At 38.1% G+C, this 25187-nt stretch overlaps 2 protein-coding genes across 3 annotated transcripts in view; one reads left to right on the forward strand and one right to left on the reverse strand.

The window, feature by feature from the left end:
• Positions 1–15415, reverse strand: part of LOC110831603 (WD repeat, SAM and U-box domain-containing protein 1) — a 195203-nt gene extending 179788 nt beyond the window's left edge. The window contains exon 1 of one of the 2 annotated variants that reach the window (XM_087360836.1): positions 15148–15415. The gene's annotated coding sequence lies outside the window, so the exon portion shown is untranslated. Of the gene's footprint in view, positions 1–15143 lie in introns of both variants that reach the window. The other variant, XM_087360835.1, reaches the window with a different exon arrangement.
• The window catches only part of Dgk (diacyl glycerol kinase 1), a 150166-nt gene that overhangs the window by 97080 nt on the left and 27899 nt on the right, over positions 1–25187 (forward strand). The window lies entirely within an intron of this gene.

Below are 25187 nucleotides of genomic sequence, written 5' to 3' on the forward strand. Positions count from 1 at the left end.
ATATAGAGATGCAGCCCGAGACAGATGGCAACAAGATGTCAATCAGCTGTCTTTCCACCTATTGCGCTCTGACTTTATAGAACATAAGATGATAGAGTTGCGTCACATTCTGAAAATATATATTTAATTAATTAATCTTGTCCGTCTAATCACAATTTAAAATTTAAAATTAAGATAGTTAAAATACCATGTGATGCTCCTTATCGAAACATTCGATTTACATTTTAGAACATCACTTTCTCACTACATGTTTCGGTTCTTAGATAAACCATCTTCAGGTGTGTAAAAATTACAATTATATAAACTTAAAACTTAATCATAATTTCTTATATGCAACTTTTTTGTAGTTGTTAATCAGTTATTAGTGGTGTTCATTTCCAGATTCCATTTTATAGAACAGATTCCTGAACAAACTAACAGTCGCTTAGCATTCCCTGCTTTTACAAAACCTTAATTGCATTACCGATGAATCCAATCCATACCCTCACACCGTAATAATGTTTGAAATAAATTTAAATAATCTTCCATCTACTCCTAGGTCCACCAAGTGACTCTTTCCTTATACATTTTCCGATTAAAGGAACCAAACAGCTAAATTAATGGAACACCGTTATCCTTCAGAAACGAATACATGCTCAATGACCAAGAAATTCTCAGATTTTTATGCAAAATGATGGTTCATGTGAGATTTCAGACTTTCATGGCGGCGACTATGAAGATGGCTGTCTCCTGAGTTGCTACGCCGTAGTCAGGTAGACGTTCGCTGATGTTATATAGGTGCTTGCTGTCTCCATCACCTTCCTGATGATGGAGGCAGTATACACCTCTGAAACGTCGATAAACTTTATACCAGAACACAGCGCAACAACCCAGGAGGCATTTTTCCATTACAGTGTACGCCTCTCAATACACTGTATTTAATGGTAAATGCAGACAGGCTTACCAACTAACTGCATAACTAAAGAACTGACTGTACTATGTAGTTTGAAAACTCAACTCAGAAACTTTGTAGTTACTTTGTGGAAACCCTGTATTCTCGTATGTTCTAAAACGTGTAAACAAATGAATTATTCATGCAACGAAGTTGATAAATAAAGTTTCAATGTAAACAAACTTGCGATCAACTGTTGCATTCACAGAACATTCAGATTCGTAAATATACAAAGCAACTTCAACTGCATGTGATCTGTATCCTCTGTGGGTTGGCTGACGCAAGCAGATCAAGAGTAAATTCAAATGTTTTTGAAATTTATTATTATTATTATTATCCATAATCTACGAACTTAAAAATCTGTACTCCTCCCCCGATATTGTCAGGGTGATTAAGTCGAGAATGAGATGGGCTGGGCATGTAGCGCGCATGGATGGGACGAGGTGTGCCCCTGAGGGGAAGAGACCGCTGGGGAGACCTAGACGTAGATGGGAGGATAATCTCAGGCCGGATCTATGGGAGATAGGAGTTGAAGGAGACTGGATTTTGTTGGCCCAGGACAGGGTCCGGTGGAGGGCTTTGGTTAATTCGGTGATGAACCTTCGGGTTCAGTAAGCCATCTAGTTAGTTAGTTATTATCCATAATCTTGGATTTTGTAAACGCAGTATTTTGGAAACTGTCACCGGCCCAGTAATCTAGAACAGCTCGTTCTCGGAGTTCGGCCCACTAGAAACCAGGAACCCTCTGTCGCCTTCGACTATGTACCTGATGACAGATACAGATCCAGAATCCGAAACGCTGAGTCTGATCGAAAGAAACCAAGGCTTTAAACAACGTGCATAATAATAGTCAAGTTTATCAGAACCAAACTAAGAAAACTATCCCTTGTGTAGCAGAAACATTACCAGTGTCTCTGCAGCTAAATACCCTCTGTTGTCAAAATGGCCACCTTCCTTCCACAGAAATAGTCACACAGCTAAAAGAGAAGAATTGACTGTACCCTCCGGATATGAACATTGATACTGGCTTTCCGCATCGCTAGGACTGATCACATAATTACGACCGCAGTGATCGCCTTTTATGGTTGCACTTCGTTTAGGAACAGTTGCAAGTCAGAAGAGCCTGCATTGAATTCCAGTAGGCCTCCACGCACTTCGGTATTTCTTATTGTAATTTTCTTTGTTATTTCGTACATTCGTACATCCCCTACGCACATGGCCAAAGCTACATAACAGATTCGACGTCGGTATGGTACCCACAAAAACGATTTAGACTTCGATTTGATCATTTCAAGGATCAATTTACGTCATGGCCTCAATGAACTTTTTTTTTTTTACATAATACAGAACTTTCAGTAAGGGCTATATCATGTGAAAGTTCCAAAAACTTAAATTCATTTTTTAGAATAAAATTATCTAAGAGTTTAATTCAACTCCTTCCTTCAATAGATTGTTATGACACACGATATACGGCACTTCATTCATGCGATAATTCCTGTGTAATTTTTATTCACAATTAATTTTAAGGTTCATTTATAGACCCGAAAGGATTTCTACAAATTAATTTTTACCTCAGCTTTTGTGAACATGAAAATGACCCCCCCCCCCCCCCCCTCGAAGTTAGTAACAATCCATATAGTCTTGCATGTAATAAAGTAATTCCTAAAAAGTTTATAGTCGCTTTCCTAGTGGAGATATTTCCAGCGTTATACGAAACCCTTACGTACGTTACAATTCTCGTAAGAGTCCACTACCGGTCACTATCCTCAGCCAGATTAATCTACTTAACACTCTTACGCCCTGATAAGTGTTCCGTTTTCCTTAAGTTTTCCAAAAAAAAAAAAACCCACAACGTTGGCCTGTTTACCTATAATATCCCACATACCTTACATGGTAAATGTCAACTCTTCTCATTTCCCTTCAGTTAATCACCCTAATAATATTTTATGGCGAGAAGTGAGCTATAAACTTAATTAACAGGGCCTATAAAGCAGATTTTACAACCACGTAAACTTTATTTACCGCTACATTATTAAGCAGATGAAGACAAAAACTGGATGAAGTGTTCCGCGTTCTTTCCTTTCTTTGAATCAAGAATAAAAGTAGCTGAAACGCAGTCTCTGTAAAATCCCATGTGGTACATTAAAAATACAGTACAGTAATCGTCAATGTCAGTTTTTAATTAAGAGTCTGACAACCGTAATATTTCATTTATTTCACGACCAGCGCGCCCCAACCGCTGCGCTACTCAAAGGGAAGTGGTCACTTACAGCAACAGTGGACCACGTGACAAGGAAGCTGAGTATCCGTACTTGTCCCACGAGTTTGCCTTAAATTACAGGTAACTTTGCGAATAATTATTCGCGCCTTCTTTGCATAGAATCCAGAAAATAAACAGTACAAATTAGTGTCGGTCTGTCCGTATTATTATCTTTACGCACGTACGATATATTATTTTAATAATATTTGCCCATATATAAAGACATTATTTGTATTCTGACACCGCTGAAACCTGTCGACAAAAACGCAACCCGATCGCTGAGACCTTCTGTTCAACACGCTCCTTAGTTACTGGAATGATTAAAACAATTACAAGTTGAAATTAGTTTCTCGAATTCAAGTAATTTACACTTTTAATTGATTAGTAATTCTGGGTTGTAACGCTATGTGGGCTGAAGATGGAGACAGTACGTTCTCCGAAACGGTGATATCTACCTACGATTCCACACTGTGTCACATCCCAGAACAATCGTTATCTTCAATGCAGCGACAATCTCAAATCTCATATAATTTGTGCTCAGTTTTCAGAGAAAATGTAATGCGGACTCCAACTGACGCAAGCCCGGCTCAAATTGTTTAGTAATCTTGACACGCCATAATTTAATTTTTTTTTTTGGGGGGGGGGGGGTTTGCACTGAATACAGAAACAAACTTTTTTCACTAAGGACATCTTGAAGTACTTAGCAATTTCGAGAAAAAAAATTGTTAAATAAATTTTACTGCAAAACCACATTACTCTGAACTCAAAATTTTGAAGAAGAAGAAGAAGAAGAAGAAGAAAAGCAGCTAATCCTTTTATCTGCTTATGTTGTTTTTTCCCTTTACTCTCGCTAGAGACAAAATAACGCCTGAAATCAGGTACAGACTAAATTATCTTTTAATTAAAGAAATATATCGAAACTAACTAAATAATTTACGAACACTGAAGTCGCATTTGGCTAAAAATTAAACATGGTGGCGGATTAATCCACGGCCATCTTACTATGCGTTCGCATTAAACTGTTCGTACATATGAAGCAAGGATTTTAAATATATATTGTTTAAATCTTGTCCGTCTAATCACAATAAATTCTTATTAAATATTAAAATATTATAATAATTAACATTTAAAATATTTAAAATAGTTCTTTTAGGAACTGAAACATGTCGTGAAAAATGATGGTCTAATGTAAATTGAATATTTCGATAAAGAACATCATTTAATATTTTAAATATTTTAAATGTTAATTATTGTAATATTTTAATATTTAATAAGAATTTATTGTGATTAGACGGACAAGATTTAAACAATATATATTTATTATATCACAAATATGACGCAACTTTACCATCTCAAGGATTTTAAAATTTAATTTTCTATCTTTTCAACTTATATAGCAGGTATGGGCAATCTGTGGGCCTCAAAACCTCTTTATGTGGGCCGCCACATGCGTGGGAATTAGCCAATGCACGAGATGCAAGAATTTTCTGCTACTGAGGAACATATTTTAACGAAACAATGTTTTTTATGCGTAGATCTAACGTTAAAGTCACTTTACTGGGTAAAGGTGCAATGCTCCGTTGTTGAAACCGTACGGATAATTCAACAGCGTTAATAACTGAAGTTTTAAACAATAAAAATGGCTCCAAGTCAAAAGTTTGTATGGATAAATACGGTTTTTATCCGTTTATAAAGCGAATATAATTCGTACAGAAAAACAGTTTCGCTTGCTGAAAACGCTCCTCGACAAAGACATGAATAGGTGAAGCGATCAGAGGTTGTCGATCCCTGACTTATATCATTTGAACTGACAGAAATGAAGTGACGGACATCTCTAGAACAGGGGTTAAACCGTCTAGCCACGTGACCCACTTTTCATTTCAGTTGACAGCTCCTTACAACAGAATGAACAAAAGACGTCTTCAAGCGCAGAAGACCTCTTGGACGCATTGCGCGTAGAAAAAACCAACATCTTGTTGTCATTCTGCACCTACTGTCTGCAACAGTGTGGAAAGGACAAGGGTTGCATTACGGGGGGGGGGGGGGGTTCAAAAACGAAGCAACTTTCGGAGCAAAACTAACAGAACGCTCTGTCCTCAGCGAAAGACACAAAAAAGAGAGTTTAGTTCCGCAGACGAGATAGGTCAGCCTACCCGTTCATCACACTTCTCCCTCACTCAATGTAACAATAACCAAACAACCTCAAAGTTTTAAAGTCTCTACGGCGACATTAAGACTTAACTTACCGACAGACTTACGGCATACACGTCGCAACATCTCAGAAGACTCAATTGAATAAAAAATTTCTTGGATATTATCCATCGTCTAGTAAATATAAAACGTAAAACGACGTTTCGGAGATGGGACTCTATCTCCGTCTTCAGGTTCCTACACAGTTGGGCCCACTAGATAGAGCTAATCCCTATCTCCGGACAAAATAAAAAGTGAAAGTCCCAGAATAAAAAGGCATTACCACACCATCCATCCGTGGGACGTAAAAGAATAGTATGTAAAATCAAAATTCATAAACACGATAAAGCCAATGGATGGTGTGATAATGCCTTTTTATTCTGGGACTTTCACTTTTTATTTTGTCCGGAGATAGGGATTAGCTCTATCTAGTGGGCCCAACTGTGTAGGAACCTGAAGACGGAGATAGAGTCCCATCTCCGAAACGTCGTTTTACGTTTTTTACGTTTTATTACTAGACGATGGATAATATCCAAGAAAATTTTTATTCAATTGACTCTTCACCATCGTCAAGAAGTTTTAGATCTGATATAAGAAATACTCAGCAAAAAAAATGCACGTCAGATTTCTTGAACAAATGTTAAACCAGTTCGTGAAAATGAACAGAACTGAATACAATGAACTGCGATGAATACTACGCTATAGCGTAACGTAGTGTATAGTCGGCGCAGTTGTTATTGGCCGGTGGAGAAGCTAGCGGAGCTAGCGGGCGGACCTACTCTGTGTACCTGAGATGGCACGGTCAGTGCGTTTCTTTTGTTTGAGCGTTCAGTCCGATAAGCTCCTCGGTGCAGTTAGCACAAGTGACTCGCTCCTAGCCTTCCCCTTGAAAATTCCAAGCTAGCGGAGCTGGCGGACGGGCCTAGTCTGTGTACCTGAGATGGCACGGTCAGTGTGTTTCTTTTGTTTGGGCGTTCAGTCTGATAAGCTCCTCGGTGCAGTCAGCACAAGTGACTCGCTCCTAACCTTCCCCTTGAAAATTCCACCGGCCAAAAACTACTACGCCGACTATAATGTAATATATGAACATAAACAGACGGCCAGCTGCAGACTCAGATAACAACTTATGTTACTGGAAGTTAAACGCGAACCCTTTGCTATATTAGAGTACAAGTGAATGTAAACTGTATAGCCCAATCATTTCATACACACAGAACCGATACCAAAATGACAGGGAACTACACGGGACACGCATGTTATCATCAACAGACTCCATACAGAGCAGGAAATGTATGCTAATAATGCGAGAAATAGCTGTCATTCTTCGTGGAAATGTCCACACATGCTTTTTCTTCCAAATTCGCAACATCGATCAATCACGACGGAATTTAAACCAAGATTTCTGGTTCTCACCGCGGCGATTATGAAGATCACTGTCTTTTGGGTTGTAGCACCGTGTAGTTGAAATTTACCGACGTTTCAATGCCCCCAAGACAGCAAGAACCTCTCTACGTCGGTAAACGTCTACTACACTACACGGCGTAACAACCCATAAGACAGCCATCTTCGATTCTAAAGGAACCTGCGGATTGAACCTGTTCAAAGAGCGACTTAACAATTACCCACAAAGCCTGGCAATTCAGAAACACAAAGAGAGAGAGAGAGAGAGAGAGAGAGAGATTCAAATGCACCGACGAAGTAATAATCAGCCATGCGCTAATGAATACACGTGCAGCTGTGACCCCAGCAGATATCAGTCACTTGTTAATCGTAACGTAACCATGGCAACACACCATTGAAACCAACCAAAATAAATTGCGTATTACATAGGAAATTTGTATTAATGAAAAGGCTTTCCTGTAGAAATATCTTTCATTTCATGCAACCAATATGATTTCACATTCTATCTCGTAAAATATATTCCTGTTACAAATTCCTTTTTTTTTATATAAAATTTAGATTCCGCGCGTTTCCCGTCTCTTTCATTTCAACTTATACAATATTCATTTACTATTATTAACGTAGACTATGGACAGAACGAAATTAAAAGTTTCATTTCCCTACGCGAGATTAATATCGACCCTAACTTCGTGCGACAATCACTTTTCATTACTTTACAATGGCGATATTTCAGAGCGAGATGTAACGGCAGTTAAGCTTTTGTAAATAAACTCGGCAAATTGTAAACCTCGAAACACGAAAGGCAGAGAGGGTTTAAGCAAGAATATAAACAAACGTAAACACTGGAAGCGACTGAGTTTTTCCACTGTGGCCTTAAATGTCTCTTAATGTAAAAACACTCGAAAGGTGCGTCCTGCTGAATATAGAAAAATTCTTCATGTTCTTTACACCACATCCGACGCATGTATCAAATAGTTCATGTGGCCACTCACAGATGGCAGTATGATCTGTGGGTTCCTGCAAAGCAGGTGTCTCCGATAAAGGATAGTTTATCCTTGGGAACGTTGTAATTCGAAGAGATATTAAGAGACTGTCAACAAACGACGGACAGAATCCGAACAAATTAATTACATAATACTATCGTCATTCCGAGAAGAATCATAGTGATATTCAATATCAGACACTGTAATTTTAACCAGAAATCGGTAGTACCATAGACAAAGATATCATCAAATCGTTGCTTCAGGCTCCATTTCAAACAGAAGGTCCTGCCAGACGTAATGGCGGTCTATACTGAGAAAATAAGCTCATTAATACAAGAAAATGGAACGCCTGTGGGCATAGTTCGTCCCGTTTTCGTGTCTAGCACGTCCAGGCAGACCCTACAAACTGCCTTTCGGGAACAATTCAACTTGTGCCTGAGTTTGGTGGTCTGTAGTTTCTCACGAGGAATATCTTAAGATCGACGCCGTAAAACACATCAGCTGTAGTTTCCAGTCACACACAAAGACAGAAAACATCGGATAAACAGACGCGTATAATCATGATATCCAGTTCAGAATCTGACGATAATTTCCGAAACAGATCTATGAACATTCCTTCAACAGTCCGTATCTCTTAAATTTCTGTTAAAATATTTCGTAAGACACTCTCTCTGTGAACACTGATTACTTCCTTAAACCGTTGTTCTTGTAAAGTGTTCTGTTCTCTTTGCGGTACGGACCGAATTCTTAGAAACTATTTAGACGAGCTTCGGCTTCATAGGGGTTAATGATTACTGACCACCTTAATGGTAAGGGATGTTGCGTATTTCCATGCTGAAAAGACGTTGCTGACATGTAAACAAATTTGAAAAATATGGCGGCCAGAATAATTTTACGTGAAATTATTCGAAGACGGTCACAAGAAGTACAATGCGTTAAGAGATAAAATTTATAGGCTTAACCCATAATATCTTGATGTTATCTGGGGTACATAAAGCATTTGCCATTTATTCAATATTTTAGCAGGAACAAGTATGTTTTAATAATTATTTTCACAGTTAAATATCATCCATATTTACACAATGCGTTGTTGCTTTTTGCTGACAGATCGATAGACCGCAGATAAATGGTCTCGACACATTGTCGATAATTGTCCCGAGCGTAAAAGCTTTAGGGAACAAAGATAGAACGGTAATCAACCGACCTGAATCAAATACCGTACACGACGTTTACATGCATCTTCAATCAGTCAACCACAATTATAAGTCACTTGTTTGTAACATACAGTCCCATTATTCTGTGGGGGCCGCTGAGATTTTCCTTCGCATGAAACTGGGCCGAGTCCTGCCTCACGAACTTGGTGAGATTTCGGTTTCTCTCGAAGAAGAGTTTGTAGACGGGCGTCTTCTGGGATGTTGATCCGTATAGTCGGAGTTTATCGACGTTTCGAAGGTGTTTGCTGCCTCCTTCTTCAGGACGGCAAGACGTGCGCGAGGCTTACTCATCGTCCTGATGAGAGAGGCAGCAAACTCCGACTATACGGAACACTATCTCAGAAGACTTGTCATCTTGAAGCGTGCTCATCTTCCTGCGTTGTTATAATTTTAAAATTTCCTTCGTGACAAAAAGAATATGCATATTCGCCTCGTTGATGCTGAAGAATGAAGAAAAATAAACAGGGAGAATGATGAAAAATTATAAAGGATGAGAATAGGAGGGGGGATAGGCTTAAGACCTTGACGTCTTATTTTTAATCTCCAGGGTACCCCCCCAACGCCATCCTTTGGTCTGAAACGACGATTTCAACATGTTAACCCACATTTTAATATTCACCTCATGCACGTTCACGTCCTGCCTTCCTTGAGTAGCCCTGCCATGCATCAGGACAGATATAAACAAAAGTTGCGTAAGTAAATTCTTACTACGCATTCAAATCTCTAAACATTTTGCTGTATTTGTACACGAAATAAAATATTCTACACGCAATTCTCGAAGTTCGTAGTGTGACCTACGAGTCTGTCAATACGAGAAGCTGAAATCGATTCGTGAACCTCTTGAATAGAACGTTCGCCCTCAAAGAGAAATTCTACCTAATATTATTCTCAGACTGAATTTCTTTAATCACACCAATTTATAAGATGGTAAAGTTGCGTCATATTGTGATATAATAAGTATATATTAAATCTTGCTTATTGGGTATAGATTTTTCCTGTTTATTAAATAATTAATGGTCATTCTTTTTTGTTCAATAGGGTGGCAAGATGAAGCATGAATTATGGTACTTGTGGTAGTGGGTTTTCTGTAAATTTTGAACTCAAAGTTTTTAGTTTTCCTTATCTGAAAAAGAACATAGTTTGATATCTGGTAAAAATCTAATAAAAATGCACGCTAGCATAATGTATGAAACTTGTATTTGAAATTATTTATCGTTTTGAAGCTTTATATAATTATATACACCTGAGGATGGTTCTTTTAGGAACTGAAACATGTCGTGAAACATGAAAAATCATGGTCTAATGTAAATCGAATATTTCGATAAAGAACATCATTTAATAATTTTAAATATTTTAAATGTTAATTATTGTAATATTTTAATATTTAATAAGAATTTATTGTGATTAGACGGACAAGATTTAATATACACACCAATTTAGTACGCTAAGATACCATCACATTATTCTAAACAAATCTGTCTAACATTTGGCACTTTTTATCCTCGTCCAATAATATCCGTTTACATGTGAAGTAATTTTTTTAACACCCTGCATCAACACTGTAAAACTGAAATCATTTCACTCGAAAAGTCGATTTTCATCAGAATGCTTTGTTATCTGACTACTATCGTTATAACTTAATTTCATTATTTAGTCGACGTTTCGGTAAAGTAGGAGCTCGCGCAGCCTGCAGACTGTACGATATAATTTTCCCTAGCGCCTATCTGGCTCGTTATGGAAAAAAAATGTCATGTGGATTGCAGCTCCGTATAGTCTGGCAGAAGTTTACCGACGTTTCAGAGGTCCTTTTTGCCTTAATCATCAGGGCGCATAAATTACCTCTGAGACGTCGGTAAACTTCTACCAGATTACACGGCGCTGCGTTCTATATGGCAGCCATCATCGATTAAAATTCCTTCGTGAACCATTCATATAAAATCAGAAAAGCTTCAATAAACACCGTTTAAAAACAGTTCAAAGTTTCGTGCGTGCAATTACAAGCTACTTCTGTTCTTCATAACAGACGTTTTGTTAAACTCTTAACCCTGGTGACCATCTGTCTTCTCCCTGGGGATACGACAGGGCTGGCTGTCGAATAAGGAAGGCTAGTGGAGGCAGGTGACAGAACTCCACTGCCATTTGCCACCACGACTCCCGGCTTATGTCGACCGATCGAACGAAAAGCTGTTGTCTCTGACGCACACAGGTGTCCCGCAAGTCCCCTACGCCACACGAGAACTCATTTCGCAAAATACGAAACTATGCAATGAAGTAAAAGTTGTTATTAAACACATATGATGTGTTCCCAGCCTCAAGTGTTGGGATCTTTTGTCCTGTGCAAGCCGGTACTGTTACCAAGTTGACGTTCGCAGCGTAATTGGAAGGCCAGAGAATTATACAAAATTCTGGAAATACATCCCTGTTTCGTTGTCAACTTGCCATCATCGCTATGATTTTTGACGTAAATACGTCTATATGGAAGGGTCCAGTGTCATTCCGCAAAATAGTGTTACGAAAAAGTGACAGCAAAATGTGTAAGATGGTTACCTAGGAAACGTTACATTAAATTTCATTACATTACATTACTTTACATTACATTCAACTACCACGGTGGTTTAGCGGTTAGAACGCTGGCCTTGTAATCCTGGGGTCTCGGGTTCGATTTCCGGCGGTGCCCGAATTTATAACTTGTGTTGGGCAAGGCCGTGGTCTAGGCAACACTGAGTTTTCCTCCGTGGCATCCCAACAATTACTCCATTCACACACAGAAGAAGGCAATGGCAAACCACTTCTGGATCATCTGCCAAGAACGTATATGAACAGGTCCCAGTCCGAGAAAAGGATGGAAGGATCCTGTTCATATGGACCTGTCGGCAGACAGAACACTACAAATAAAAAAACCACAGACCCATCTTAAGCGTAAATAATTCAAGTTAAATAAGCAATGTCTTAATCAAAATTATCTCAATTGTAAAGAATGTATAAAATAAATATTTAGAATAAAGCCAATATATAAACTTCCTTTCCGTATAGACGTATTTACGTCAAATTCTCCGGAACCTTGGTTCTACTGACAATTTTATTATTCATAATATAAATAGCGTAGCACCCGTAACAGCCAGGTAATAAATTACAACGTTAAAGATCTAAAACACAATATTTTAACAACTTTTTCGCCCTTACATTTTCCCGGTTTTTTGTCAAATAACCGAATTTTCGCTGAATCTAGGAATTCATGGGACACTCTGTATATCGTGGTGCATTCCTGAAACGGCTCGCTTTGAACTGTAAGAGGAGAAACGACAGAACTTTGTGCTAGTTTATATATACGTTCAAGACGTATTTCTCCCTACAATTAGACGCATGGCTAAATGCGTTACTATCATGTCCGTCCTTGTGTTTAAACTCCAAAATTTCTTTGGGTTGAAAACATTTGTAACTTCAATAATCGAACATCTCCAGACTCTCCAGGCCAATGCCAGATAATGGCTTAAAACACGTCACGATTAATCCGTTACCAACGTTAATTATCAAAGATTTCAACACGTAGAGCTTATGTAGTTAACAAAGCACCGTCGAAATTAGATTCACTTCAACTTCTACGTTAGCGTAAATGGATGAATGCATGAATTTGGGAGAAACTACGACAAATTGAAGTAGACATTTCTACTATTGTCCGGCTTGAAGATGCCTGAGCGTAGTCTAAAATACTAAGGAACAATTCAGTGAACATGTTCCACCTTATGCGTGTCACACTTTGAATCGAAAGCACATCTAAATAATATTTAAGAATTCATTCCGTACCTCAAAGAAAACATCACATTTATGAAAATTATTCAAAGCCCATAAATACTAAATGAACTGTTGTTGATTGTTGAAGCAGGTAACTATCGTTGGGATTCAAAGTGTTAGTCAACATAAATTACACGTATCATCAATAAGTAATGTTCGGCCTTAATAAGGAAATTTAACGGCATCAATCATAAAGGAATGTTTAACAACTCAGAATTAATATGAATAAAATGTGACGATCCAATCTGACGCCAACATGCACAACGCATTAATTAAACACAACTTGCAAACAAATTAATTCAAAATGCTTCAACCCACTCAACAGTAACAAAACAATTCAAGTTAAATCGAAGCTAAACTGCCGACAGAATATGTGAATTATTCTAACCGAAATCAGTCGAATTTAAATTAATTCGTGTGTTACAAAACCTTGAAGTTTGGCGCGTACGATTCTGAAACTTGGCTTTCCACTTCCAAGCAAGGACGCCTGAGACTCAGAACCACCCTGAAGGTTAACTGTGTAACAGCGAACTTAACGCACTGTTAATTCCTTACTTAATATCGTTTGGGTTATTAAATTACGAACGAGATATGCAGCTCGAGAAAAACAGTCAGATAACAGACAAAATTCATAGAAATCGCTCTCGGCTCGCAGGCCAGCTAACCTGACTTAAGTTCTTTCGTGGTTTTACTCAGCCCGCACACGCAAATATCGGGAAAACACATTACATTATAGGATTTGAGACTTTCGCGGCGAGTACAATCAATAAAATCTTCTCGGGCAATCAGCCACGTTAGCTGGTTACCGTAGTAAACCGACGTTTCGGGAACAAACTCTGTCCCCATCTTTTAAGGGTTCTGATGTGACTGTATCCTCGGAAGTCGCATGTATAACAGACACACAGGCGACTTCCGAGGATACAGTCACATCAGAACCATTAAAAGATGGGGATTGGTAAAAGCACGTTCCAAATTACAGCAACATGTTCCAATCGAGGAATATATATTCCTATTGAAAATTAAAGCACCCAGTTATTCAATCACAATCTAATGTAACCAATTTAGAATTAATTTTCTATTGTTCTTCGTATACCTGCTGCAAATTATGACAATGTAGTTTTCAAATGGCACTTGAGCTGATATACAAATACATATTTTAAATACAATAAAATTAATCTCAATCAAACGCAGTTAATTGAAAACCTACTTAACCTATTCTTAGGAGATCCATTAAAACAATACAAAATAATCTAACGTAATATATATTATATCCAACCCCAGTTAACCTTTGAATATTTTGTATTAATTATTGTAAAAATTTATTACTTCGCAATGTAAATGTAACACATTTAGAATTCACCTTGAACTATCTATGAATCCCCACAGGAAATTTAGCCACTTTGGTTAGGTTCTTAATGGGATCTATTTCAGTTCTAAACTCCACACAGTCTTGGAATACCCACTGAAAACTAAATGACATAACCGTAATCTCATTCATGATTCCTTTGAATCCAAATTGAACTAACCCTGAGGGAATGAGAAGGCACTAAAATGATGCACTAAGCTTGGAATTTGTAAAGGTTCACAGTTATGATTCTCCCCGTTCATATGATATGGCCCCTGGAAAAGTCGACTCTTCTTCAAGCGACACTTATTGAACACAGTTGGCATTCCTGTTCTATGGTAAATGCAGTGTGTCATCACAAGGTCATTCATCCCTTTGACACATTATCCTTTATGTCAATCCACTCTATATACAGATAAATAGTTGAGTGGGCCAAAGAAAGACACCATACTAGCAATGATTTGTGTTAACAAAGCTAATAAATATTGCTCAAAATGGCAATGCACAAAAGGAAATGTTATGCTTTATCACAGCTTGGTCCAACTGGCAGCCCTTGGGCAAGATCCAGCTCGCTTTAACCTGGACCTTGATATTATTTATTATTTTGTTACTAGCTACTACAATCTGACTTTATAACCGTGCCGTAAAATGTTTTCCGGGTAAACACTGTGTCAGATACTTGCTGACACAAAAGCAAATTGGAAATAATAATACCAACAACAATGATAATAATATGTGTATGGTAATTTGTTATTTATAAATAAGTAGGCTTTTGTTAACAACAACGGAAATAGGCTATTAGATTTCAAAATAGTGCCAGGAGGGGTTTCTTGGCGCTTGGGTTCAACTTGAAAACTATTCTTTGCCAGATGAAAGAAACGATTTGGACAACCCTGATGGATCTGAATGCTACAGGTGTTCAGACCTAATGTTTTGTAAAATCATTTTTGTACAATGCATTGTTCTTTATAAACAAGGATTCTGATATAACGTTCATGAAAAGTACTGTAATTATTGCGGTACTTACGTACAAGAATCCCATTCGCCATATTTGTTTCCAGTAATTAAGAAACCAAGTACATCAACAAGGCGCAGGCAACGGAAAAGTACGAAATGAGTAACGGCCCACTAATACATCCGAGTGGAAAAAACAAATTCACACATACGTTGTAGCTAGCGATAACTGACACACATTATTCACATTTCACTGATGTAAACATTAGGCATAAGAACCACGCACAAACTTCTACTTCAATCACAGTCTTTCGCGGCTTCTACTGCCGACGGAACACAACAGAAACAAAGACTCTGCGGTGTGCGTTCTACAAACAGATCCTTGTCATTCCTACACCGCTGACTTCCAGGTGTATGAACTTGCAAAAATAATTTCTCTCCTCCCGCTGAATATCCCTTTTACATCCTTACTACGCATTCCATTTTAGAGCACAATTTGAATTTTCCACAACCACTACCTAATATTTATCATCACTGGACTTTTCTTGATACAGAATACCGCTTGGAACCTAATAAGTCAAATTACTATTTAACGAATTTAATCATCAGCATACACTGCTAAGAGAAATGCATTATTTTCCCGGATATTCTACTAAATACACTTCTTAAATGAAAAACCAAATAAAGTTTGTAAACTTTAGTGACGTCACTGTGGATTTTGTATCCCACCCATCTTGTCATTGTTTGCCGAAGGGCTGTTTGTTAATGCTCTTAGCCCAGCATTATTGGAGTGATCAATTCGAAGAGGGTGTGATGGACGAGGCATGTAGTATACACAGGAAAGCTAAGATTGTCATGTATTTATCCTTGTTTTAGTTGAATTCTGAAAGACATAAACCATTTCGGAGACCAAGGCTTATGTGGGAGGAAAATATTAAAATGTATCTCAAAGACATGTGGCTTGAGAACGTAAAATGGATTATTCTGGGTCAGGAAAGGGTCGTGTGGTTCGCTTTTGTGAATAGGGTAATGAATGTGCAACTGTCACAGAAGGCGGATAATTTCTTGAGCAGGCAAACTACGTCTAGCTCCACAGATGAAGTTCCACCATAACCCTACTTGCACATCTATTTTTGGTCTTCAAAGCTGGCGTTTTACTTCTCTCTCTCTTACTGGTTAATCTGTTACATCGCACCGCGCTCAATGACTATGTTATTGAACAAAAGACTATGGCCTTGGAAAGTCTTTTTGGCAGCTCTCCAAATTTCTTGACACGAAATCCGCTGGCCGGTAGGCGTGAAGGGAACGAACCACACACGTGGATAGAGATAAAAGTTCTGACGTCATCACCAGTGCTGCCACCTCATCTCTAGACACCCTTCAGCGGTTTTCTCTTCACAGCGTACATCGTCACACTTTTCCTACCGATTGGAAAAAAATAAACTTTCTTAAAATATTAGCTCATTTCTAGGTTAGTATTTCTTAAAATGTTTGAATTCTATGACCAGTATATGGATCCAGACTGGGATGAGTGCCTAATATTGATGTGATCGCTGTTTTGCGACGTCCTATCAATTACAGACTTTTAGATGTTTAGAAAACAGATGGTGAGATTTATAAAATAAAAAGAAAGATTTTTGCAGGAAACTTGTCGATGAAAGAGCACTGAACAAAAGTCCGTTATACAAGAGTGTTGAGTTTTTGCTCGCTGCTTTTTCGAATTGTCTTCTGAAGTCAAGCGTTTATCTTGTTTCTCAAATTTGAATGCATAAATCTGCCGTCTTACCAATGACTTGTTAGCCACGGACCAGTCTTTTTTGAGAAAATATTATTAGCTCAACAAATTGCTCTCATATTTTGTCAAACCCCAAGTTTGGCTTGTGTGTCAACGCCGGCAAATTCTTTTTCTACACGACACATTTATTATTATCCTTTCATGTACGCTTAGACTCAACAGGTTTCATATGCATTTCTCATCTGTCCCGTAGTTGCTACATTCCCCTTCCATCTCGCCCTCCGTCCTTTGGTTATGCTAATATTTCGTGAAGAATGAAAATTATGAAATTCTTCAACATGCAATTTCGTCTAGACTCTTAATACTTTCACTGCCTTAGGTCTGAATATTATGCTCAGCGCCGTGTTCTCAAATATCCACAACCAATGTCTTTCCCTCATTGTGAGAGACAAAGTTTCACATCCAGATAAAATGACCAAAAACACATTCTGAAATTTATTACTTTCAACAAGAGACGAGAAACCAAACGGCTATGAGCTGAGTGGTGTTAATTATTCTCTGAATTAAAGCCACTCTTAATTTGTTTGTGGATGTAATTTTGATTTGCGACATATATCATCTCATATTACCTTGTCCACAAGAGGCAGATTAATCCAGTTCACATTTCATACATTATTTCTTCACGAACCAATTTAATATTATCCAAGTATCCACTCCCACATTCTATAATGGTCTTTTTTTCCTTTCAGGCTTTTGGACTAAATTCTTTTACATATTTCTTACTTACTAATGCATGCTACATGCCCCGCCTTTCTCATTAACTTTGATTTGAACACTTACGTAATATTGTTACAAAGTACAAACTGAAGATGTCAGCATTATGTAACTTTCTCCATCCTCTGGGTATGACACTGCCTTGTTACTAAACTATGAAACTGCACTGGTAAATTTTTATATTTGTTGTTCATATACAATTATGGCGATATAATTCAAACTCTACGAATTTCTATTAACACAAATTCTTATAGAGTCATAGAAGTTGACTAACGATTCGTCAGCCCTGATCATGGAAGCAGTATGCAAATCCGAAACATCAGGATCAACGTCTACTAAACAATTGCTGTCTTCTGTGTAGTCTGGTAGAAGTTCGACAGCGTTTCAGAGGTCTTTCCTGCTTCCATCATCAGGACGATTCGCCCTGTTTCACCTTGTTGATTGAGACAGCTAGGACCTCTGAAACGTCGCTTCTGCCAGACTGCTCGGCGCTACAACCCAGAAGACAGCCATCTTCAGACTCGCAACTGTGAAAACTTGAAATATCACTTCATTCTTCTGGTGGAACTTGAACTAACTTTTATGAGGTCACAATATGTTAATTCTTAATTGTTCATTCATGAATATTTTCGTGTTGTTGTTTGAACTACAGAAATTGTATGTCATCATCTGAGGTGAGAAGATGATGTTGACTTGTGAATGGGGAGGGATTTGGAAGTAAGCGGTTATGGCCTCCTTGCACGTGTAATCACGTTATTCGGCCTGGGAGAACTGAGGAATTTGACAAAGAACTGACGTCAGTGTTGCGTGTTAGCCATGATTCCAACCGGGAATACAATTAGACTCTGGGCCACCTCAGGGAGGCTAACAGAAATCCCCTTGTGAAATTATAATCATTTGGCTTCCTGACATCTAAATCTGTAACAATTCGTGTCGAGAGATTGAAACTTTCTGATCACGTGCTGTAATCTGCACGTATTAGACATCTGGAGTACGTCAGTGTGTCTAAAGGATGAACGAACTTAGACCGTAATTCCCTACGCCTAATCCCCTCTCAACAAAATATTTCAGCACATCCTGTTCTCAAGTGCAATGTTTGAGGGAGTAATTTCGTAAATCGCTTAATTATAGTCATGATTTCTCAATATGTAGACTGGGAAAAAGTTGTGACATCTGCCAAGATTACACACGCCAACACAGACTAGTCTAAAATGTATTAGAGACTTCGTTTTCATCGCCCGTGATTAGGTTTTTTGTCGTGTTCCAGCTGCACATAAACGAGGGAACGCAAAAAAGAATATGAAATTCTATGTTACCTGAGAATATACGAGGCTCGTCCTCAAAGTAAGTTTCCCTGGGGCCGTTTACAGAAACAAAACACAATTTCATGGAAATATTTATTGCAACAGATACAGCAAGTGTCCAGCTATTTTTCAACATATTCGCCACCGGAATTGAGACATTTGTCATACCGTGGGACCAACTTTTGAATACCTGTGTCGTAGAAGTCTGCCGCCTGGGATTGGAACCACTGTGTGACAACCATCTCCGCCTCTCTGTCATTCTCAAAACGCTGACGCTGACCGGACAGGAATTTCTTGAGGTGTAGGAAAAGATGGAAATCACTGGGAGCAAGGTCCGGGCTGTAGGGTGAATGATTAAACACCTCCCAGCTGAACTCCTGCAGGACACTTGCTGTCCGTCGAGCCGTGTGCGGCCTAGCGTTATCACTGACCGCACTTCACAGTCGGCGGGAGCTGGAATAAGAACCTCCAACTTCAACAGCTGCAACGATGCTACTGTGAGAACGCGGGAGGTGCGGTTAGTGCATGCGCCATGCTACGTCATTGCTATATCACGTACGCACAGTCGCTTCGCGCAATATAAGGTTTGCTAGCTGTGGGACGAGTGGGAAACTTACTTTGAGGACGCGCCTCGTACATGGCTGAACTGAAAAATAAGGCGAATGTAAACATTATTTGCGTAAAGTCGTATTTCATCGTCTTCTGAGTACAGGACATTCTCAGGGTTTGTGGAGGTTGTGCTCCTGAAAATTCCCACTGACGGTAAAACCGCGATGAGCGAAGTTAAGACCTTATGGGAAAAATTGGGTTATGGGAACCAAAGACGCACACAACACGATACATAACATGAAGAAGATTTTCTTCTGGGTTGTTGCGCCGTGTAATCTGGTGAAAGTTTACCTAAGTTTCAGAGGTCCGTTTGAACCTTAAATTTTACATCATGTGTCATGCGTACCGAGACCTAGATAATGAAGCAAGGAACAAGTTGAAATTCAGTGTAAACAAACTTCATTTACATACACGGCCTGTGTGGTTTGCCATTTCAGAGAAAAGAGAGTTTGAACCCTGCCACAGAGTGAAACTGTGTCGATCTGTGCAATGCAAAAGTGAGCCACGACGGAAACTGGGCGGAGTTTTAATCTGGTACCCGCAAGAGACCACGCGGGGTTGAATTTATGTCTCTCTGAAGGTCTAAGACATTGCTGCTACCGCAAGAATACAACACAATTCTTCTTATCCTTCTTTTCAAGGATTGTGACTGATTACGATCTATTTTTAAGATGGCCGTCTTCTGGGTTGTAGCCGTGTGCTCTGGTAGTAGTTTACCATCGTTTCAGAGGTCCTTCCTGCCTCTGACAACCCAGAAGACAGCCATCTTCGGGCGAACCACCGTTAAAACCTCAAATCCTGCTTAGTAAAGTTCAGTTTTATTTTAAAGGTACATTAAAATTTTAAAGCGTGCTACTTATAAACCACATAATTCTATATTCAGTACGTCTACAATTTTTCCAGCAGAGTTTATTTATGAGTTTGATATGATTGTCAGAATAAACAACGATCATTTCCTTAGACAGCATTAACAAGATTATTCTTGTAATGTAGATAGATTCTGTTTTCTTTGAAGTAACTGCATTTTAAAATATTATCTAAGAAAACTTTTAAGAATAACGTGTCTTTCACTGCTCCCCCATCATTTCTCTTCTACTCTCCTTCCTAACTCTCTCTCTCTGTCTGTCTCTCTCTTGTTCTGGCTTCAGAATAATGAAGCATGGAAACAAACATCTCAAATCCTTTATACGCCGAAAGTCAGACTTAAAATTAATATGGATAGGCGACAAAGAGATCACCGAGAAAGGAAAATTAATTTCTCAAAATTGCAAGGAAATAGCAAGGAAGAATAAACTCTAAAGTGGAAGGTGTGGAGGGGTGGAAAAGACGATGTCAAGAGAGAACTAAACAAATGAACTTGGTCTGTGCGAAGAACATTCACTGATGAAGTCTGAGAACGGAATTCTGAAGACAATGTTTAAACCTAAGAGACGGAAATAACCAGGAGGCTGGAAAAAAGTTACATATAGCTAATGAAGGGATTTATAACTTGTATTTATATCCTTCTATAACGTGAGACTTACGGCATGAATAAAATATAACCTAACCTAACCTAACCTAACCTAACTTAACCTAACCTAACCTAACTTAACCTAACCTAACCTAACTTAACCTAACCTAACCTAACCTAACTTAACCTAACCTAACCTAACTTAACCTAACCTAACCTAACCTAACTTAACCTAACCTAACCTAACCTAACCTAACTTAACCTAACCTAACCTAACTTAACCTAACCTAACCTAACCTAACCTAACCTAACTTAACCTAACTTAACCTAACCTAACCTAACTTAACCTAACTTAAACTAACCTAACCTAACCTAACCTAACCTAACTTAACCTAACCTAACCTAACCTAACCTAACTTAACCTAACTTAACCTAGCCTAACCTAACTTAACCTAACCTAACCTAACCTAACCTGAAACACTAACGTCAATTATTGTTAACAGAAATTTTTCAGCGCCGAAGAGCCATCAATCATTGTAATTACACACTGCACTGGTTCAGCAGGAAAAGTGTTGTCTTTAATAATGATAAGTAAATTCACATAATGTAACTTAAAATGCCATGGCGGAAACTACGTTGACAATTAAGAACGCTGTCTCCTGAATTACAAGAAGTTGGTCAATATATAAAAAACACAGAATAATAATAATATTATATTGTTTCGGAATGCACGCACAATAGCGGGATTAAGTTATTTAAAATATATTAGGCACACAAAAACACACTTCTGTCCATACAACTTATAATCAGCGTATGTCTGTCCGTCCTCAACGTAATCTCGGATATAAATTTATAGATTAGATTTATAGATATATAATACCTGGTGTAACCACCATGACCCACCCCATTTTATCCTAACATATATCACCATACAAGTAATCAGTATTCTGTATCATTTATTTGTCTGGCCTCCAAGACACCCTCCAGTAATAAATCCCTCGTAAATAATATATATATGCGGAGAACAGTAAGCTTAAAATTCTCATGGTGTATACATTTAATTTGCAAAAACAACTACATTACAATATATTAACAGCATACTTTAAGGGTTAAGTTTGTATATTTTTTGTCATAAAAGCCTACAAGAATGTAAGTCAGAAATTGTATGTATTTTATTTTAGTTTTGACAATGTTATATATAATCGGCCTTCTTTAGATGTGAGGTTCTCACGTCGGTCAGTCCGGAGATGGCTGTCTTCTGGGTTGTAGCGCCGTGCAGTCTCGTAGAAAATTCGTTTTGATAAATTTAGTCCAACGGTCAACACATTTTCTGTTTCCATTAAAATAAAATATATTTCTTCCGGTCCTAAGTTTGTTTGTTTCCATAACTAATTATAAATTTAATAGTCCTGTGAAATTTCTTCTGTTGTCTCGCATAAGATGACCGATGTACTCGATAACCTCAACATGTGTTTCAGTCGCTAGCCACCTACAACACGTAGTCAGAAATCATTATCTGTCCTCCTTAGAGCCTTTCCGCCCACTCGTAAACTTTCTTGAGGCTTTCTTCTGTTATCGTAGCAGCAAACTCTCGTCCTCCCTTATACGTCATTAGTTTTAACATCTTTTGACCACAAAAGTTTCGGAACATACATACCTCTCCCCTGACACGTTTGATCAATGAGGTGCCATGTTCAGCTTGTTGCAATGTTGTCATTACTGCAAAGACAATGAAAATAAAGTCCAACGAGGGAAGGTTTATATTCTCTCCTTTTCTCCATCCATCAGTTCCAGTGCTGTCAGAATCACTTTTCAGGTCTGTCTTCACTTTTGAAATTTCTGTCGTATTTTGTAACGTAACAGTGCGTCAATAGCTTATCTCCTTTACGAACAATAGCGCGTTGCTTGCACGAATCTGAAGCCCTTCGCGACCTCAACAGATTTATCATGAAGTAGCAGGATATATTGTCTTGTCACGTAAAGATTGTGCATATGGGATAAGTTTGTACTGCGCTAGAGAAGCGATCCCGTGACGTCATGATAATATAATGAAAGCATAAACGACAGAGAAGCCTACATGACGCCTGTAGCGTCGATGAGAATCCACACACACGCGCAACACATCACCAGGGCATGCTGGGATATGGAACGAATGAAGCCATTTCAGTATTTACCAAACTTAACACATTCTCACCCTTGTAAGTTTAAATCCATCGTTGGCGATCAGGTTAATTTACTGCAGATACAAATGTGGTGTTGAAGAAGTGAATTATCACCTGTGGAGATGCTGAAATTCATAGAACATGTGCGTTTTTAAGCATTGTACAAGGCATTATAAATTTAAACCTCATAACTAAAGATAATAGAACACATTTAATTCAAGTTTAAGTGTATCACGGGGCGTGCACTGGTGGTAGTTGGCAATATGTAGTACAATCAAGAGAAACTGTAATAAAATGTTGATTAGATAATTATTCACATAACACCAAGGAGAATTTCCCGTATACAGACATAAAATAAACCAAGATTTATTTACATAGTACAACAAATGCTTGGGAAGAGATTAGACATTTATGAATTTGTATAACAAACCGACAACTGGAGAGCTCTTTTTGGGCAGAGCAATGGACCTGTCGTAAGACAGAACACTTAATAATAATAATAATAATAATAACAAACCAAAAAATACAGTGTGTTCTAAAAGTCACTGCACTTGTGTTTATGTAGTAATGTACGATCTGGCAACACCGGCAATGCTGGCAGATCTTAATCAATATACAGGGATACCTCGTTTTATTGCGCTTCGCAGATATTGCGATATTTTACAAATTGAAGCTTTGTGGCAATCCTGCGTCGGGCAAGTCTATCGGCGCCATTTCGTGTCTCTGTGTCACATTTTGGTAATTCTCGCATTGTTTTTTTTAAACATAATGCTATTGAACACTTAATAGACTACAGTGTAGTGTAAACATAACCTGTATATGCACTGGGAAACCAAAAAAATTTGTGTGACTCGCTTTATTGCGGTGGTCTGGAGCCGAACCCGCAATATCTCAGAGGTATACCTGTAAAACATTGCACAGTGGATTTTCGAACGCCCTGTAGAATCCACAATTTAACTCACGAATGGGAGATGAACTGTATACAGAAAAGTATTAACACACAAACCTAAAATAAGACACAAATCATGCGGACAGATTAATTGTAAAGAATGGAACCTGAACAGAGTTTCAATGTAGGACACTTAAAATCAGAAGGGCTAAACTTATTTTCCAAGTCAGCTTTCTTAAGAATAAAATAAAAATTAATAATTAATATATAAGAGTAATCTGATAAGAACATTTCAATAAACTGCATAATATTGTAAATGATTGTAATTCGAGTTTTAAATTTTACCAATCTAATTTATAACTGAGGACGGTTAAATATAACCGAAACATGTCGTAAGAGAACGTTCCAATTTGTAAATCGATCATTCGATGCGGAACGTGAAATGATATTTTAAATATTTTATATTTTATTATCTTATTAAAAATTGTGATTTGACGGAACATATTAAAATAAAAATTATTAATGTACCATAATGTTATATCGACTTCGATCATATGGTTGCCATTGGCGGCTTTTTGTTAACATTCACTTTATGTGCGTACTTCCAAAATGTCTACATCCGATTAAGATTATCACGCCTTTAGAAAAGTTGGCTGAAACAGCCCGTAAGCACATTATAGCAGAATGAAGGAAAAGGAAAATTCTGTTATCCACATTGCAAATTGATGCTTTCAGCATTCCAGGAACACAGGAAGACATTATGTAGATGGGGGCTGTTATCACGTAAAACGACCCTGCATTAAAATACTTAAAAATCCTTTTTGGAAGTCACAAAATAGTTAATGTACATTAAAGCGTACAATAAAGTCGAAATTTCTTCTGCTGCTCCATAGTTCTTGGAATCCTTTGTCGTTCTATTTGCTGTGCAAGTTTACAGTCCCGTCGTTTGCTGATGAATAGCGCAGAAGTTGTTTAATTACATTCAAAAGGAATGTAGGTTACCAGGGAAACTCAGTGTTCGCGGCCAGCAGGAGATGTGGATGTTGTACCTGTTTGAAATTTGACAATGCCTGACAGCTGATAACTCCAGCATGTAACTAAATAACTGACTGGCTGACTAACACTCTCAGTAACTGACTAACTACTCCTAAATATAAAGTAAACTGAACAGATGGCTAGCTCATTGCTTAACTA

This window comes from Zootermopsis nevadensis, unplaced genomic scaffold, assembly GCF_977971745.1.
Source record: "Zootermopsis nevadensis isolate Lab colony 2312 unplaced genomic scaffold, Znev_1.0 Znev_ptg000050l, whole genome shotgun sequence".
Lineage (NCBI taxonomy): Eukaryota > Metazoa > Arthropoda > Insecta > Blattodea > Termopsidae > Zootermopsis > Zootermopsis nevadensis.